Source organism: Canis lupus, chromosome 19 (genome assembly GCF_011100685.1).
Source record: "Canis lupus familiaris isolate Mischka breed German Shepherd chromosome 19, alternate assembly UU_Cfam_GSD_1.0, whole genome shotgun sequence".
Classification (NCBI taxonomy): domain Eukaryota; kingdom Metazoa; phylum Chordata; class Mammalia; order Carnivora; family Canidae; genus Canis; species Canis lupus.
The window spans coordinates 16,411,082-16,425,402 of record NC_049240.1 but is presented as its reverse complement, the minus strand read 5'-3'; positions in this window follow the sequence as shown (position 1 = coordinate 16,425,402).

Below are 14,321 nucleotides of genomic sequence, written 5' to 3'. Positions count from 1 at the left end.
TTGAGCATGGTTGCTTGTCTTTTTCAGAGGGTTACAAAGCAGTGCTATGTTTCAGGACTATACTGATAAATTGAAACAATAGCTACAAAATCTGAGAAGTTTCCTGAATGGAAGAAGGAGTTCATTGTTACGCTTTTTGACCTCAGATTCCATTAAAAATAACATGAGAAAGGCATTTTAGTTTTCTAGTTGACCCCAGATATTTGGTTGGTTTGATCAGGCTTTAAAGATTTTTATTTTTAGCTGCTTAGCTGCATTAAATCTAAATTTCCAGATTTTTGTGAAATACTCTCTGTAGCCTCTTTCTTCACTGGATTCAGCATCAAGTAAAAGAGCAAGAGAGAGGCAGGATCTATAGGCTCACTTGCCTCCCAGCAAACAGGGAAATTAACATTATGAAATGCAGCCTGCCTCCCTCTCATTCTTTATATTCTTCTTGTCTTCAATGGCTGTTTTCAAAGGCCATGAATACTTCCATTGCAGATAATTGGTGCCACCTCCCCCTACCCTCCCAAGAAACACAGACACAAACACACTCAGACATGCATACTCACAGGCCTGCACACAAAAGATACACCCTTCCCCCAGCCACTAAAAATATACAATGAGAAGGAAAATCAATACATGACCTTCCCAAACAGTGGAGACTTGGTGATTTCTATTTCTAGTATCTGATTTTTAACATTAATTCCATATTTGGAGTTAGAAGAGATCAATGGCTCATTTTAGTATTATCAGGCATGGGGAAAGTTGAAAACCTTTTCAGGGATTATTTTGGGGTAAAGCATCCAAGCGTAGAAATGATTTTCTGTTACACAGTTGGGTTGAGTTGAGGAGTTACTCCTTTCTTTTGCTGTACCAGATCATTGGTCATTTGAATTAAAGCAAGAAATTTAGTTCCCTTTTGGTGGCTTAGTGTTACTATTATTGACTTTCAGCTTCTTCTCTTTACCCTGTCCCCTGCCCAACCCCTTCCCCCCACTTTTGTTTCGCTCTTTAGATATCTTCAGAATTCTTTTATGTAATTTTCAGGAAAATAGATCAAAGCATCTGAATTAATGAAACTGTCAAAAAATAAGGAAGACTAAGAGATTCTAGAACTGGCTTAATATTATTTTTTGTAATAGCACATAGTTACTTAAGAACCGTGAGCATTAGAAGACTAATTTTCATTTTGTAAGAATAATTTTATGGTATGATGGCTTTCTTTAAGGTAGGAAAGTATTCAATATTCAGAATAGAGGAATGCTGCCTGTTGAGCGCCCCTCTCTGTCTATACATATACATACATATGCATTTCACTGCATTACTTTCTGTTACCACCAAAAAGCTTAACACATCTGCACTCCTTGATTAGTTTATTAAATCTTTATAGAGTTTACTTCAGTTTAAAAATGGTATTTTCTGTTTAAAAAAGGCAAAGAAAATCAATTTAAAGAATAAAGCACTGTTGTTTATTAGAAATATCTAGTTTGCAGTAATAGAAAACCTCCAAATAAAATGACCATAAGCTGAATAAATTATTACTCTTTATGTAATTTTCAAACTATTAGCCCTGAAGAAATCCAGTTAATTAATTAATTAATGTGTCTGTCCATCCATTCATTCATTTATGGTAGGCTTTATTGAGGATCTACTAACTATTCAGGACCATAAAAGGAGTAAAGGATATACAAATAATGAGCCAGTCTTTTTTTTTCCAGGAGTCACAGTTCAGTGAGGGAGATAGACATTCATTCAACTCCACCACACTTATTATGACATGGTAAGTACAACAACCAAAAGAGATATGGGAACACAGGGAATGGCAATTTAAGTTAAATCAGGGTAGGTTTTATTGTGTATTTAATATTTAATTTGTGTTGTTGCCTTTGTTTAAAATCTCATCTACTTCAATGAAAATGAAATTTTCCTTTTGGGAATTCTTATTCTTGAGCTCAATTTTCTTTTTCTTTTATTTTTTTTTTATTTTTTTTTTTTTAAATTTTTTTTTTAATTTTTATTTATTTATGATAGTCACACAGAGAGAGAGAGAGAGAGGCAGAGACACAGGCAGAGGGAGAAGCAGGCTCCATGCACCGAGAGCCCGATGTGGGATTCGATCCCGGGTCTCCAGGATCGCGCCCTGGGCCAAAGGCAGGCGCCAAACCGCTGCGCCACCCAGGGATCCCTTCTTTTTCTTTTATAATTGTGTCAAATCACAGCTTTTACTGCAATGTTGCTAATATAATAGAGAAAATTCAAGTTTTAGTCTATTGTATACTCTTAAAAAGGACTGAAATGAAGCTGAAAAAAAGAGTGTTTTTCTGTATATTTGATTTCTTCAGAAAATGTATAGTCAGCTGGTCATGTGTTATGTTACAGCAATGACCACAGTTTCATGACAAGATAATTGTCTCATCAGTTAGAAAAATATTGCTATATTACAATTAAAAAAAAGAAAAAATTAGGAAAGTATCAGAAAGACATAATTTTAAATAAGCTCTTTGTCATAACCTTCTTAATATGCGCATGCTGCCCAGTAGTGCAGTTTGGGGATTTCCATAGAATATATAATTAAAAGGAAATTTCTGAACTATAAGCTATGGTCATGTGTAACATGCTAAGTCATTTTTCAAATATATTATATCCATTTATAATGGTATCATCAAAATATGACAGTTCTCATTGATCCAATATATTTGCTAATATTGAATATTATCAACTTTCACAATTTTTGTCAATATTTCTTATTGGTAAGGCATAGGGAAATCATTTTTAATCAAATCTTAAAATAGGTAGATGACAACTGCCAACAAAGGGTAGGAAATTTCTTATATATTGGAATTCTTTGAAAATCCTTTTACACTTTTATTGAAGTAGAGTTGATATACAATGTTACTATTCCTTTTATTTTAATATATGGTCTTTTGGCGAATCTTTCAAGCATATAAGTTAAAAATATTTCAAACTTCATAAACCATCTGAAATTTTTAAATGCTATAATGAATTTGATGCAGAAACTAGAAATGATTTTACTAAGTGCATATTTTATGTCTCTATTATGAATTGAACAAAATAGTGAAAGCATATTAATAGATTGTAATTTTCATTTTTTTTCATATTTTTTATTCATGAGAGACAGAGAGAGCAAGAAGCAGAGACATAGGTGGAGGGAGAAGGAGATCCTCTCAAGGAGCCCACTGCAGGACTCGATCCTAGACACCGGCATCACACCCTGAGCCAAAGGCAGACACTCAACCACTGAGCCACCCAGGCATCCCAGAAATGTAATTTTCTAAAAGCTGATTTACAATATTATTCTTTTGGACTTAGGTATACCTGCCATAAACTTGTATATATTATGTAAGCATTATAATCCATCTGTTTTTTCAGGGCAGAACAATTCGTGTTTATTTTATTGACTACTGAGAAAACTGGATACCTCTGGCTTTCTCTTCTGCTTAAATCAATAGTTGAATTCATAAACATCACACGTTTTATAGAAAATAAAGGATGAAGGTTACACATATATATAACCTTATTATATATATATGTATACACATATATAATATCAAATGTTATTATCTTCAAAAGCCATGTCTTTGTATTCCTAATATAAAGCTGTATCTTTGAAGTTACTAATCCTACACACTTTGATAAGAGATTCAGAAAGGAAAAGCTATGTCAGTTAAAACAGGAAAAAATGCTTCCAACAGCAGAATAGAATGGTCACTATTGCATTTATAAGGAAGTAAAAATCCTCAAAGCCTTTTATGGAAATATCCCATTGCATTCAATATTTCAAAGTTTTATCAGTAGAATATTGTTTGTCCTTTTAATATCTATGTGCATCCAACAAACAAAAGTATTGCCTTTCCATTTATAGATAAATAACAAAGTCTCTACAAAGACTAGGGAATTCTAATATAAAAACGTAAGTATCTAAAAATCCAGACTTATATTAAAGTGTCCAGGATGAAAAAAATAACAAAGATCTGTTTAAGTCACTAAACTCAAACTACTTGTCATTTTCCTAGGACACATTTATTCTCCAGTTTATTGAGGAGGTTCACTTTCCAAATAAAACAATCAGTTGTGCACATTTTTTAATGAGAATATCTTTACCACAAGTAACCTTGAACTGTTTTTTTTTAATCTGAGAAACTAAATAACCCTATATACTTTTTTAAATGCAAGAATAGGTATTATTATGTCAAAAACAGAATAAGGAATTTTACTATGAATTATTTCATTAAAAAAATTAGCAGTGATTCTATTTCTCAAAGGGTCACCAAGTCACAATCATTGTGATCTTTCTCACCAGTGCCAAAACAAAGAGAAGAGCCATATAATTTTCCTGTAATAATATGCCCCTGGAAAGCAGTCCATAAAATTGAAGCCAAAGCAGATTTCTTTTATTAGATTGCTAGATAACTGTATAAGCCTCTGCATTTATAGTTATGGGAAATTTGTTCTATAAAATAAAACAAGCTAAATGGCAGCAGCACAAAAATTTAGGTAATTTTCTTGGCAAAAGTGTCATCTAAATTTTATGGTTTATTCTTGGTACACAGATAAATATAACATATAATCTTTTAACATCTAGCTAGTTTCCCCACTGATTGTATCTGCTTAGCTTATGTGATCTCTGCCTTATTCATAAGGCTTTGTTGAGTACCTAATAAGCATTTATTAAAACTTGCATTAATCGTGGTTTTAGACAAAGAAATAAAGATGACTGTGGAGGTTTTTCTTGGTAGTGTTTTCGGTTTTAAAATACTGTCGAAACTTGAAGACATAAAAAGCCCAGCTGGTTCATAACCATCTAGTGTGTGAGCACAAAATATCATTTTATCTAAATAGCCAGTGAATATTAAACAAAGCTTGGATTTAATCATTAAATATAAAGAAATTCCTTTAGTTTTGGATTATTCTGATGTGAAAAAATAGAAGTATAGTACACAAGAATCAGTAAAGGTCAGACATCTTGGAAAATGTTTGGTGCATACTCTTGAATACCAAAGTCCCTTCTCAGACTTCTGTTGATTGGCTTGATGGTAAAGTTTTAAAATCATTTGTAGGTTTTGAGGAGCATGAGTGGCTGAGTTGCTGAAATGTTTTGATTTCAGTTCAGCTCATGATCTCAGCGTTGTGAGCTCCAGCCCTGAGTCGGACCCCATGCCGAGCGTGGAGCCTGCTTAGGATTCTCTTCTCTCTCTCCTTCCTCCTCTGTTTATACTCTTTCTCTGCCTTAAAAAAAATTTTGTTTGAATAAAATTGTTTGTAGGTTTTTATTTAAATTTCTTCCATCAGACGGAGATAGGATATATTCCCAAAAGGCTGATTTTCCCCACAACTAAAAAAAAAGTATTATTTTATTTTTTAATACTATCTATGCATGAAATTTAGAATCTACACTATTCCTCTAGAAATGGTCAGTATATACAGTATTTTATATAAATGTTTACTGCATGATTGATCCCTATATATGTTTTATATATATATATATATATATGTGTGTGTGTGTGTGTGTGTGTGTGTAAACAAAACCCCTGAATTTCCAATAATTTCTCACTTAAAATAAAAATTTCAATGCTGAAAAGTCACTACACTCAGGTAATAAATTTGACATCTGGGCCTGCAATATTATCAATTGTTAATCTTTAAAATTTCTGTGACTTTGAACATTTTTTGGCATATGATGAGCCACATAGCTAAATAATGCTACTTGGTTTCTGCAGTAAACAACCATATTTTATTAGTTCATTAAGCTATAACATCTAGGACTATTTTTTCAAATTCCAAATGTATCATTTACAAGCTTCATGGTCTTAGTCAAATTACTGAACAATCTGTAAACCAGGGCTAGTTCACAGAGGTGCAATGAGCACCATACCCAGTGCCTGATACCTAGTAAGATTTTAATAATGGTATAAATAATACAGTTTTTTACTCATAGTTAGCAACTGACACCACATTTGTCTATGAAAGCAAAGTCTTCCTGAAGGAAATATTTTGATGACCCAACTGGATGTTGAAAAACAAGTCCAAAAGCAGAATGCAGAAGAAAAGGGCAGAATAAAGCAATTGCTGAATTGCTGTAGAAAACAAAATGCGAAGAATTTAAGGAAGAAAGTAAAAGGGAACACAGAACTTTAAAAAAATGACAGTACCTAGGCACATAACAATAGTAATATACCGATGATGAAATTGTAGTATGTATGGCTGATAATAGCTGAAGGATTTTTTAAGCATAATGATTTTAATATTCAACTAATACATTTAATATGCTAACCATGATATTCAATTCTAATTTATGTTTTTGAGATATAACTCATTCCTTCTCTGTAAACCTTCAGTAATAGCTTCCATTCAAGCATACATGGCGCCTTTGTGTAAGTATACCTGCCCCTGGTCCTAACCATAAAAATCAAGAAAAGCAGAGTGCGAGAATGTTAGACAAGGATAATCCTACAGATTGGCAAACAACAGTTCCAATTTTTTTGTTGTTGTTTTGGTTTTTTAATCTCTGGAAGCTGAAACTCAGCACCAGGAGAGGCAAAGAAACTTTTACTGGTAGTGATATGGGGGATGAATTACATCAATCTTCTCCCCTTCAAATTCTCAATTATTGAAGAAATAAATACAAGTGTCAGACAGAAGGAAATTAAAATACTGGCACTGCTTTATATATTGCTTTATATACTTATAGTTGGATTAGCTGAATCAGAGATTTTACTTTGTCTGACGGCCTGAATCCTGCTTCCTACAATGCTTTCCCTTCTGCTTCCAACATAGGCCTCCCCTTTGATGGAACCATTCTTTACCGTAGAAGTTTGCCTTCCTGAGGGCAGAAAAAGGATGTGTCCTGAGGAAAGGACGTTTCCAAAGGGAGAACCTATATGGGGTTTTCTTGATGTGCTTAATCCCTTTTTCCTGATCACACTCTAGCTATGTGGCTTATAATAGATGCAAGGAATAAATTTATTTCTCCCTCTTTAGGAAGAAATGGGAAGTTTCCTGAGAAATCTTCTCATGGGAATATGTCATCAAGAGGACCAGCATTCTTCCCAGTATCTCTGATATTTGTTTTCTTAATGCATGAGATTTAACAACCAAAACTCCTGCCACCAGTGGTGTAGCTATCCCACTCAGGGGAGGAGACAGATAGGCTCTCATTTGAACCACTGGAACTTTGTGTTTTCTCTCTGGTTCACTGCTAAGTGTCAAAGAAAATGCCTGTTACCTATGTTTTGCATATTAATGCAGGGAGGAAATTTCCACTATGCAGGAGTAGTTGAGTGGGAAAATTTGTGGACTATCTTCCCCAGGAGAGAGAGAGACTGGGGAGGAAACTGGCTAAGAGTGGTTCAGTCCTTCTCTCTTTTTCAGAGGAACATGTGCTCAGAATGAAGCCATTCTCCACTCACTCATGTGACATACTTTCCAAGTGGACAGATGTTTTGTCTTCATGCCTGTAGTTCACCGCTCCACTTCCTTTTAGCCTGGTGTCAACCTCCAGAGGTTGACTTGGGAGGAATACATGAAGCAGTCCTTTTTGCTCTGAGTGGATATGGCCAATGGGGGGTCCTGGTAGATGACTGAATGGAGGCAGAATGTTGGGTTCAAGTTGTTTTTGCTCTATCTATCTCCCTGTAGGATGGTTCATCTTCTTCCAAGGTGACCCTCTCTATTTGACTCTTTCCTTCTGAGTTTCATAACTGCTTGTGCCCAGAGATAGAAATAGCTCTGATGTGACCAGCACATCGTTTTTTGGCATTCCTTTGCTCTGCACATCCACTTCTAAATAGTTTCTCTTTATCTGAAGTTGTTTTTTTAAGATTTTATTTATTTATTCATGAGAGACACACAGAGAGAGGAAGAGACACAGGCAAAGGGAGAAGCAGGCTCCCTGCAAGAAGCCTGATATGGGACTTGATCCCAGGACGCTGAGATTATGACCTTAGCCAAAGGCAGAGGCTCAACCACTGACCCATCCAAGTGCCCCAAATAGTTTCTTTATTTGACTTTACTTTCCTCCTGAGATTATGGCTCCTACCTAAAGCAGATATTTGGAGAAGGTAGGTTTTACTCAAAAAATATTAGAAGCCTGATGTTGACTCTAATTTCAATATTTGTTCTCTAATTTAATGATGTTCATAATGAAGTTGATAATAGCTCTCCATTTCTCTGATGCTGGTGTTTAATTTTAGAGTTCATTCACAACTCAAAGGGAGTAGAGAGATATATTATTTATATGTCCCTATAAAACTCCAATGTATTGGTGCATGGCCAGTATCCTAGACAAGTGGAGAAATCTTGGCATTTGAGGCATAAAAGAATATGTAGGGTATGAGGTTTCTGCTGTGGCCAGCGCAGAGGCTTTTATTTTCCAGTAAGTAAGATTCAGTCTTCAGTACATTAGTTAATATGATCTTGGCTATTTTTCTTCCTTTGGCAGATTGCAGCAGCTTATATTGAGCTTGCACAGCTGTACGTATTTTTTTAACTGGCATGATCTTCAGTAAGACACCTGGCCTTAGTATGTAGACTACTGTGGTTAACCTTGAACTATACAGAGATATATTTGGCCAAGGGAAGTTTTAGGTCACAGTGAAATCTCGACTCAAAACAGGCAGTGCTTCATTACACAAAGCATCTGGGCAGTGGAAGGCACGATACATTTTCTTCCCTCTCTGTGGGATGCATCTCAGTTCTTCAGCTGTCCATTTCTCTAAAGATCAAAAGGCAGTCTTTAGTGTGGAATACTGAATATTATTAGAACACTGAATATTATTAGGAACTGGCCTGATTTTGCTAAGTGATAGGCTTTAGAAGGTGTTTGACACGGATTTCTCTATCCTCCTTAGCATTTCATAAAGGTGAAGGACGGGATTCTGGCTCCTTTAGTCCTGTGACCCATCTTCAGGCTGACTGTCCCTTTCCCCTCCACTCTCACACAACCCATGGTCTCACGTTTACTCTCATTTATTAGCAATAGAGTTTAAGGACCACAGTTTGGGACTTTGGACATTCTGGCTGTAGATTTGCCCACAATGCGAATGAACACATTAGAAGGAATAGAAACTTACTAAAAAAAAAAAAAAAAAATCCTTTTTCTTGGGCTAAGAGTACCATGAATATATCATTAAGCCAAGGCCAAAAAAGTACAGTAGTTCCCTTTTACCCATAGTTTCACTTTCTGGTTTCAGCTACCAGAGGTCAACCATAATCTGCAAACAGATGATCCTTCTTCTGACGTATTGTTAGAAGGCAATAGTAGCCCAATGCTACATTGCAATGCCTATGTCATTCAACTTGCTTCATCACCTCACATAGGCATTTTAACATCTCACATCATCACAAGAAGGGTCAGTTACAGAACAACAAGATATTTTGAGAGAGGGAGAGAAAGAGAAAGACCAGGTTCACAAAACTCATATTACAGTAGATTGTTATAATTATTCTATGTTACTATTATTATTAATCTTTTAGCATGCCTCATAAGAAATTAAGCTTTATCGTAGGTATATATATGTACTGGTAAAAAAAAAAAACATGTTATTTATGGGGTTCAATACTATCCAGGGTTTCACACAGCCACTGGAGTCTTGGAATGTATCTCCCGTGGATAAGAGGGAAACACAGTAACCTACAAAGGCTTGAGGCTGCAGGAATCTTCTTGCTCACGGAAGATGGAAGATTTGAATAGTTTAGAACAATATGCTTTGGTTTATTGTCAGAATAAGAGAAAGGGAAAAGTAAAGAATTACTGCAAGGAAAAATGTTTATTTTATTTATTTAAGCACATGTTCTACGTTTTATTTATTAAGCACATACCATGCCAGGGCTCTGGACTGATCATGGCAATGAGAGGGTTCCTGTCCTGTCCTCATAAGCCTAATATTCGACTAAAAAAGACAAGTAACTCATACATACTAAAGTAAATTTAAATGCTTATATACTACAATATCTGATACACTTTATACGGAAAAATCAAGCAAGAAAAGGAGAAAGGGAACTAGGAAGGCTTGTGCTATTTTAGCACAAGATGATATATTCACTTAAAAAAGACCCCTCTGAGACAGTGGTGTTTGAAAAGATATGAATGAAATACAAATTCATTTGAATGAAATGAAGCAGCCAGGCACACAAATACCATCAGGAACATAATTCCTGTGAAAGCAACTGTGAGTGCAAAGGTCCTGAGGCAAGAATACATTTGGTTTGACCAAGTTACAGAAAAAGGCAGCATGATACAGGCAATGAATCTGTGGAGTTTTAGCAGATAAAGCTCAATCTTGGCAGCCAAATAAGGCTTTTCTACATAGTCTAATCCCCATATCTGCTTGTCGAGGTCTGCTGCTGTGTATGTGTGTGTGTGGGGGGATGCTGAGTCCTGCCTCTTCAGGCAGTCCTGTTATTGATCAGTCCCGTGACTGTGTTCCCAGTCACAATGTAAGCTGCTGTAAGCCAGAAGGATCAAAAATGTCAAAGACCCACTCTCACTAAAGTATCCCAAATATTCTATCTTGTTTCAACCTGAAAATGTAATCTCTTAGTTTGTCATTACAGTCTCCAGATGATACTCCCGTATTTCCCCCATATGTCCTGGTCTTCGCACTAATGGGAAGGAATAGTTATAACTCATATCTTCCTCTTCCTTTCTAACTTCTGATCCAATGGAAAACAAATACTGAAGTCATAGAAGTGAAGAGCAACCTATGTGCTATGTGGCTGATGAAACTAAATTGGAGAGAAATCCACTTGACCTGTGGCTACTATCAGTAGGGTGATAAATAAATAAAATTGCTGAGCAGTTTACCTAACACACTCCTTGAAGTAAATTTACCAGCCCATAGCTGTAGGCCAGTCTCCTGGTGCTGCAAAGCCATACCGCTAGGGTTACATGGAGAAATAGGAAATGTGAGTGTTCTAATCACAGCCCCTTCCTTCCAGAGGTAGAATCCAGAAGAAGCAGAGCCTCTCCCCAACTCCCAGATCTCACTGTGTAAGCTCCTTCTTTATTGGGAAGAAGGGAGTGAACAAGAGGTTAAAGAGGACAAGAAATTGTTCTCTCAGAATTCTTCTAAGAAAATCTACGGACATGGAAGCTGAACCCCCATTAATAACTATGCACTATCTTTCAGAAACCCAGAAAAGAATTTGGGAGATATGAAGCTCCTCCTCCCCAGAATGATGTTCATCTCAGTTGCATTTAGATCTAAAAGTACCTCAGGTGGTATCCATTTGGAAAGTCATGTTTCCTTTTTAAGGAACCCTAACACTGGTTAGCTTATGTCAGATTGAATCAAATTACCTTGAACAATTAAAATTATAAATCCAAATTAGTGTTAGGACCATTACATCCCTAACCTACTTCATTATTGCTGGATATCTGTATTTCTTTCAAAAGAAGGCAGTCTGTCATTGTAGATTACAGTAGTCTACCGTAAGCAATAACATCTAATGGACTCATGAAGCACTTATGTGAAAGTAATTGTTCAATAAAATGATAGCTGAATACCAGAGGATCCATACCCCACCCTCAAATGGCCCTATTTTTATTATTAACACTTATTACCACAGGTTTTAAACAACAGGCTATAATCTGTCACAGGAAGATATAGCATCACAGCCTCTGCCAAGTGCAATAATTTATATATGATGCCTATAACTAAATGAAGGATAAATTTAAATATGGAAGGAAATATATTTCTAAATGCAAATCATTTAGAAATAAAATCATCAGTATGTGCCTACGTGTGTATGTGTGTAATGCTGTAGCAACATGGGGCGCCTTTTGTTTTAAATATTCTGAAATTACATTTCTAGATTTAAAAAGATTCTTCTCCCATCCGATAAAAATTATCTCCACGATTGTCTTAAAATAGAACAGAAGCAGATGTAACGGGATAGATTTCCTCTCTAAAACTGCTGACAGTGGGAATTAATCTCAAAGGTTTCTTTCTGTCTCCCTTTATAGGGAACTGCATATAATTATCTGCAACGAAATGCACACATAGACACGGCGGCCCCCAATGCATGCAGTGCATGTCACTGAGCAGATTCAATCCCAGCACCTGTAACACAGCAAACCGTTCACCTGAAGAGGCACACGTCTGGAGCTTCAGGGAGAGTGTAAGCACATCCGAGGGATTTTCAGCTCCCCCAACTCTTCTTACTTTCCCACTCGCTCCCCATCCACTGAAACATCTCATTGCGCAGCTGGAGCAAAACTGTCATAAAGAATGACAGATGATTTTTTTCCCTCTTTAAAGGCAAGCCTGGGCAATTGAGTTTTAGAGGAGATGATCAATGAGAGAGGAGTGTCTGGCAAGCTTATGAGATGTCTGCGAACACCATGCTCTGCTTAATTCAGCACCCCCTCCCTTTTCTGAGCAGTGAACACACACAGAGGTTTGGTTTCTAAGGAATGGCCCTACCTCTGGCATCTATGCTTCTGTTTTAATTGCAGAGCCGCATAATTTTATGTGGAAATTTAGTCTTTATAATTGGTGATAGAGATGATTGCTAATGAGGCAAAACTCAAGTAGAAGCCCCAGATAATTTGCACTGTATAACAGATTCTGCTTCCAAACAGCTGCCTCATTTTGCCCCATTCAAATTACCAATTGTCAGGAGGTGCTTATGGGTGTTGTGTATGCGAAATGTGTTCACTTCCTAAGCTCTACCCTCTTGATTCTTCCCCTCCCCCTTATTTTAAAGAAAAGATGTCAAACATACTGAAAATAATAAAGTAATGAATGCTTATTTACTTTTGCTGTCTTTATTTAACAAAGCAACGTTTTGCCACATCTTGCTGAAATCTGTTTTTTTTTTTAAATGCTACAGATAAAAGTTGAATCCTCCTTTGTATCCTTCATAAGTCCTCTCTCTCTCTCTCCAGATGTAATCATTGCCCTAAAGTGGGAACCATTTCCATTCATACATTTATCTTTGTATTATAGATGTTGGACACTCATTATCTAAAAATAACATAGCATTTTATGTTTTTAAATATTTCTTAAATTTTATCACACTATTCATATGTTTTTGTAATTTGCCTTTTTCTTTTAACATTTTTTAAAAATACCCTTGTTGATTAATGTTGCCCTATTTTTTAAAAAAGATTTTGTTTATTTATTCATGAGAGACACACAGAGAGAGGTGCAGAGACATAGGCAGAGGGAGAAGCAGGCTCCCTGAGGGATCCCAGGACCCCAGGATCATGACCTGAGCTGAAGGCAGAGGTTCAACCACTGAGCCACCCAGGTGCCCCTCTAATTTGTTATAATAGCTACCTATCTCACCATATGAATATACAATTATTTGTCCATTTTCTTAATAATAAGTGTTATGATTTTTTCTCTTATAAATTGTGCCGCAATGAAATTTGCACATACCTGCTTTTACACATGTGCGAGAATTTTTCTAAGATATACAACTGGAGATAGAATTGTTCCATTATAAGTTAGCTGCTTCTTCAAATTTACTAGAGTGTGAAATTGCTCTCCAAAATCGTGCTAGTTTGCCGTCCTATCAAAGAGTGTGAGAATTTTCCCAAGAAGTTGTATTCTCAGACACCTTACATTTTTGTAATTGATGGGATGAAAATGCTCTTTAAATGGGGTTTGGATTTGCATGACTCTGATTACTAGTGGAGGTGAGTATTCTTTCCTGTTTATTAGCTCTTCTCTGAATTATCTGTCCATATCATTTATCGTTTTTCTACTAAATTATTTCCCATTCTTCTTTGATTTTAGGAATTCTTCACATATTCTCCATACTTTTTTTTTGTCTACTATTGTCTTAGGGAACACTGGGAAGACATAAAAGTAAATTAATGATATTAATGATATCACTGAGAATGATATTCACTAGGCCCACCAACCAAATTCAACATGTCCTTCAAATTTAAAATCAGTATGGCCTTGGCAAATTCAAACCAAAAACTACTCTTTCTGTTATATACATAAGCATATTCTCCACTTTGTTTCCTAGGTTTCCGTTTTTCACCAAATGATCGTTTCTGACAAGATCATTTTTTCAATATACATAAAGCAAAACCTGAGGAGCTAACTTATTTCCATAATCACAAATGAGGCTTGCAGGAGGGGAAAAAAAAAAAAAAGAAAAAGAATACCTGTGTCTCCCAAGCTCAAGTGAAAATTCAGATTTCAAAGGTAAGACTTGTAACAAAAATTTAATGCATTAAGGTATGTGTTCTATGTGTATATGTAATTACACATATTATTAGTTTATAGTAAGCCAGTAAACTGTTATCTGTATCCAGAAACTGCTATGTAATTTGTGGGTCCCCATGCAAAATAGAAATA